The 6,763-nt window shown below is 28.0% G+C and overlaps 1 long non-coding RNA gene across 1 annotated transcript; it reads right to left on the bottom strand.

The window, feature by feature from the left end:
- Positions 1 to 5,168: 5,168 nt before the first annotated feature.
- LOC143922686 (uncharacterized) lies at positions 5,169 to 6,451 on the bottom strand. Its single transcript, XR_013261624.1, has 2 exons — positions 6,164 to 6,451; positions 5,169 to 5,610 (listed from the first exon to the last, which is right to left on the bottom strand). It is a non-coding gene; the product is annotated as an uncharacterized LOC143922686 (long non-coding RNA).
- Positions 6,452 to 6,763: the final 312 nt, after the last annotated feature.

The following is a 6,763-nucleotide window of genomic DNA, read 5'->3' on the forward strand; positions in this document are numbered from 1 at the left end:
ACAATACAATAAATAATAGTGAGCACAATACATCAATTTGAGATTCAAATATTTTAATTTATCGAGGACATATTGTTTCAATACATACAACATCAATTTTGAGATTAAAATATTTGATATTTTTCAGGATACAATATTACAATAAATAATAGTGAGCACAAAACATCAATTTGCGATTCAAATATTTTAATTTATCGAGTACATATTGTTACAATACATATTACATCAATTTTGAGATTAAAATATTTGATATTATTCAGGATACAACATTACTTGAGAATTACATTACAACATTTATTGAGATTCAAATATTTTAATTTATCGAGGACATTTTGTTACAATAAATATTACATCATTTTTGAGATAAAAATATTTGATATTATTCAGGAAACAACATTACAATAAATAATTGTAAGCACAATACATCAGTTTGAGATTCAAATATTTAAATTTATCGAGGACATATTGTTATAATACATATTACATCAATTTTGAGATTAAAATATTTGATATTATTAAATATTAAATATTTGATATTATTAAAATAATTGATATTACAACATTACAATAAATAATAGTGAGCACAATACATCAATTTGAGATTAAAATATTTTAATTTATCGAGGACATATTGTTTCAATACATACAACATCAATTTTGAGATTAAAATATTTGATATTTTTCAGGATACAATATTACAATAAATAATAGTGAGCACAATACATCTATTTGCGATTCAAATATTTTAAATTTTTGAGTACATATTGTTACAATACATATTACATCAATTTTGCGATTAAAATATTTGATATTATTCAGGAAACAACATGACAATTAATAATTGTAAGCACAATACATCAGTTTGAGATTAAAATATTTAAATTTATCGAGGACATATTGTTATAATACATATTACATCAATTTTGAGATTAAAATATTTGATATTATTAGATATTAAATATTTGATATTATTCAGGATACAACATTACTTGAGAATTACATTACAACATTTATTGAGATTCAAATATTTTAATTTATCGAGGACATTTTGTTACAATAAATATTACATCATTTTTGAGATAAAAATATTTGATATTATTCAGGAAACAACATTACAATAAATAATTGTAAGCACAATACATCAGTTTGAGATTCAAATATTTAAATTTATCGAGGACATATTGTTATAATACATATCACATCAATTTTGAGATTAAAATATTTGATATTATTAAATATTAAATATTTGATATTATTAAATATTAAATATTTGATATTATTAAAATATTTGATATTACAACATTACAATAAATAATGGTGAGCACAATACATCAATTTGAGATTCAAATATTATAATTTATCGAGGACATATTGTTACAATACATATTACATTAATTTTGAGATTAAAATATTTGATTTAATTCAGGAAACAACATTACAATAAATAATTGTAAGCACAATACATCAGTTTGAGATTCAAATATTTAAATTTATCGAGGACATATTGTTATAATACATATTACATCAATTTTGAGATTAAAATATTTGATATTATTAAATATTAAATATTTGATATTATTAAAATATTTGATATTACAACATTACAATAAATAATAGTGAGCACAATACATCAATTTGAGATTAAAATATTTTAATTTATCGAGGACATATTGTTTCAATACATACAACATCAATTTTGAGATTAAAATATTTGATATTTTTCAGGATACAATATTACAATAAATAATAGTGAGCACAATACATCTATTTGCGATTCAAATATTTTAATTTTTTGAGTACATATTGTTACAATACATATTACATCAATTTTGAGATTAAAATATTTGATATTATTCAGGAAACAACATGACAATTAATAATTGTAAGCACAATACATCAGTTTGAGATTAAAATATTTAAATTTATCGAGGACATATTGTTATAATACATATTACATCAATTTTGAGATTAAAATATTTGATATTATTAAATATTTAATATTTGATATTATTAAAATATTTGATATTACAACATTACAATAAATAATAGTAGGCACAATACATCAATTTGAGATTCAAATACTTTAATTTGTCGAGGACATATTGTTTCAATACATATTACATCAAATTTGAGATTAAAATATTTGATATCATTCAGGATACAACATTACAATAAATAATAGTAAGCACAATACATCAATTTGAGATTCAAATATTTTAATTTGTCGAGGACATATTGTTACAATACATATTACATTAATTTTGAGATTAAAATATTTGATATTATTAAATATTTAATATTTGATATTATTAAAATATTTGATATTACAACATTACAATAAATAATAGTGAGCACAATACATCAATTTGAGATTCAAATATTTTAATTTATCGAGGACATATTGTTTCAATACATATAACATGAATTTTGAGATTAAAATATTTGATATTATTCAGGATACAACATTACAATAAATAATAGTAAGCACAATACATCAATTTGATATTCAAATATTTTAATTAATCGAGGACATATTGTTCCAATCCATTTTACATCAATTTTGAGATTCAAATTGTAGAAATCTCGCCACCGCAAATCGAAACTATCGAAATCTATTGCGACGGAGAATACATTTCTCACGCTCAACCATTGACGTCATCTCAAGTCGAAGAACACCTGCATCCATTAAACTAAATCGAGTGGAACGACGCCAAACATTTGAGCATATTCCTCCCCAACAAACCAAGCAGAACGACACGAAGAACACCTGCATCCAATAATTTAAATCGAGTGGAACGACGCCATACATTCGAGCATATTCCACCCCAACAAACCAAGTAGAACGACACGGAATCGAAGAACACCTGCATCCATTTAACTATATCGAGTGGAACGACGCCAAACATTCGAGCATATTCCACCCCAACAACCCAATCAGAACGACACGAAGAACACCTGTATCCTTTAAACTAAATCGAGTGAAACGACGCCAAACATTCGAGAAACGTCCACCCTAAACAACAAACCACATTCCTCGCATAACTTGCACACGTAAACACCACGTGCACTTTTTGGAATCAATCGCCAAACACAGGTCATGTGGATCCCCAAAAACAATATAAAAGGAGGTCCAGCCCAAACAACTTCAGTCGACCCACAGCAACAAGAGTCGACACACAGCAGCAGACCAGTCAACAGGCAGCATCCACCACGACAGCAGTCGACATCCAGCATCTGACCAGCTACCACATTGCAGATACAGCGGCCAGCACGACACCAAGTCAACAGCCAATAACCGCTTCGAGAAAACTTCCTCAAATATTCTAATACACTTGTACAATATTTGGGCAAACAATAAAACAACTTAAAACAAGCACAACAGTGTTTCTTTAGGCTGGGATACGGTCAACACTACCTACCCCGCCTACAAAATATTTGATATTATTCGGGATACAACATTACAATAAATAATAGTGAGCACAATACATCAATCTGAGATTCAAATATTTTAATTTATCGAGGACATATTGTTACAATACATATTACATCAATTTTGAGATTAAAGTATTTGATATTATTCAGGATACAACATTACAATAAATAATAGTAAACCCAATACATCAATTTGAGATTCAAATACAGGTAGTCCTCGACTTACGACGGTTCGCACTTACGACCGAAAAAAAAAAAATTATTAATTAATTATTTTTCAAAAATTGATTGATAAATCTCAAGCGGATGTGAGGTATGAAAACGGGGAATTCTCTTTCGGAAGAAATGAAACATATCAGTAGTTTTACAAATTTAGTTATGACTCATTCTTTTGGGTTTCGTCACCAATAGCACGACGGTAACATACTCATATGGTCGTTACTGTTTGTTACATAACTGTTCGTTATTGTTTTTGTTGTTTATTTTCTTAATTTCGTGTTGATTAATGCTCAAATTTTTATTTATAAGAAGATTTATAATGTGTGATAAAGAAACGTGATAGTGACTGATAAATAAACTCTTTTTAAAAAAAAGAGAAAGGTGATAGACTTAGAAATGAAACTTGAAGTGATAAAACAATAAAAAAAATCGTAAGCCGTCAAATTAAAATCGTCCTTGTCATTCAAATCTAAAATAATAAATAAAAAAAGACTCGGACCCATTCAACAAATGGTAAAATTACTAGTGATTTGGATCGAAGACAAGATTGAAAAGCGATTTCCATTGCGTCTCTTAAAGCTCATTATTTAAAAATTATCGATTTGAACCCGTTTCTCTTTGCATATACGAAAAAGAAAAAAAAATGTCGAGGATATTACTAACCTAATCGTACAATTTTGCGAACGTCTACAATTTGACGTAGATAACGAAGACATCGACCAACTTCTTGAAAATGATTTAAAAGATGTAACCAACGCAGAATTATTAGATCTTGAAACTCAAATGGTTGCAGAAGAGGATATTGATGAAAATAAATCAATCACATCTGCGGAACCGCTGAAAAAATTTGTATTGAAATAAATGGCTGCTGCTTTTAATTTAATTAATCAAGGAATACAAAAGTTTGAAGTGATGGAACCAGACATTGAAAGATTTTCAAATGTGAACCGCAGGATTCAAGAAAATCTTGCATGCTACCAAGAAATATATAGAGAAAAAATACAGGATAATTTTCAAACAAAATTAGACACATTTTTCAAAAAAACTCATACGACTGTATCTCAAACTGAAGATGAAGAAATGGATTGTACTTATGTGATAAGTGATGAGGATGTATAATTTATAATTAATAAGTACGGATGATGTAGATTTTTTTTTAAATTTAAATATGAATTCATTTGAATTACTGTATTAATAAAAGTAAGTAAAATCACCGAAAAAAAAAATATAAATATATTCCTCGACTTACGACGGATTCGACTTACGACCGAGGTTCAGGAACGTATCTCCGTCGTAAGTCGAGGAATACCTGTATTTGAATTTATCGAGGACATATTGTTACAATACATATTACATCAATTTCGAAATTAAAATATTTGATATTATTCAGGATACAACATTACAATAAATAATAGTGAGCACAATACATCAATTTTGAGATTAAATTATTTATTTTAAACATTTAGTAAATTTCACAAATAAACTTATTTAATTTTTGATAATTTTTTTTTTTTTTTAGATGATTTTGAAACATTGTCAACCTTTCTTGTTACATTTCACAATTTTGTCAACATACCGAATATACCACCAAGAGGCCAAATGTAACATTATGATTATGCAAGTTAAACGATAAACAAAAATTGCAATGTGTTTATTTTGTATTGTTTCGCTTATTTTCACGGTGTTTGTTCGACTTCTTTTTGACAATCTGAAGCCGCTGATCGCCCGATATGATGTTTATAGTCGGTGTTACAACCTTGGGAGGAGTAGGCAGCTCGTCCAACGGGATTTGAGGCGGGGGGCTCACAGAATTGGCTTTTTCCGGAGATATCGGACCGCTGGCAGTCGACGACGAAGAACATTCGATCACCATCGGCGGAGAATTAATGCTGCTCGCATTGTCGAAGTCTAGAGCGTCGAGACAAGTCATACACTGCTTATAATTGGACTGTGACACTCCTAGAAAAGTCAAAGGTTGAGTTTCTTTTGTCATGAGATTTAATCAGATGTTTTTACATATATATATATATTTATTTATTTATTTATTTATTCACAAATTTGCCATAGTGACTTTACAGATCAACTCCAAGTCGACACTATGGTTATATAAAAAGGAAATTAATTCCTATTATATTATAATAATATTATATATTAATTAAAAGACAAATATGGATAAAACAAATACAAAAATACAAAATTGTTAAAACATGAAATATAAAAATATAAAAATACAAAATTGTAAAAACATGAAATATAAAAATATAAAAATACGAAATTGTAAAAATATAAAATATAAAAATATAAATTGTAAAAATAAAAATATAAAATTGTAAATACATGAAATATAGAAATATAAAAAACATGAGAAATAAAATTATAATGAAAAATAATAATATGAAAGATAAATATATATAAATATGAAACATAAAAATATAAAAATTTGAAAATATAAAAATATGAATATAAAAATGCAATATGTTACAAGTTGCTAAGATCTCAAACTAAACAGTACCTCAACCAGATCAGTATCTTTCTCCTTTTCGCGTTCCTTTTCCTTCTCTCGCCCCGTGTCCAAATATTTCACCTCATCTAAAGCTGAACGCAATTGGTCGGTAGAATCGCTGCTCGAAGAGTGCAGCAATCGCAGAGCTTGGCAGATGGTGGGGTCCAGCTCTAAGGCACACATCGTGACGTCGTAGACTGACAAGCTGTGGCTGACGAAAAACCGATAGTGAAAAAATTCTGTGTTGCTAGCCGATACAATATTAACTGAAGGCCAAAGGTTTTCAGAATTAATCAATACTTCATTGGGATATGGGTGTATAATGGTCGACTACTGCATGACTTGTACAAAAACCAACTGTTGCTCTTTATTGCGAATCATTACTAGACACGATGTCAATAAATCTCACTGCTATTTTATTTAAGACACAACAAAGCAACAGGTGTTTTTCTACAAATTATATTATTTATTTATGAGAATATATGGGGAAGACGGCGGAAGCCGATAGGTCCACGGGGCCTAATCGCTTAGTATAGATAATGAGATAAAACACTAATTACTCATAACATTAATATGGTAAAAGACAAAAAAAGTAAACACTATAAAGGA

The sequence above is a fragment of the Arctopsyche grandis genome, chromosome 2, assembly GCF_051622035.1.
Source record: "Arctopsyche grandis isolate Sample6627 chromosome 2, ASM5162203v2, whole genome shotgun sequence".
Taxonomy (NCBI): Eukaryota; Metazoa; Arthropoda; class Insecta; order Trichoptera; family Hydropsychidae; genus Arctopsyche; species Arctopsyche grandis.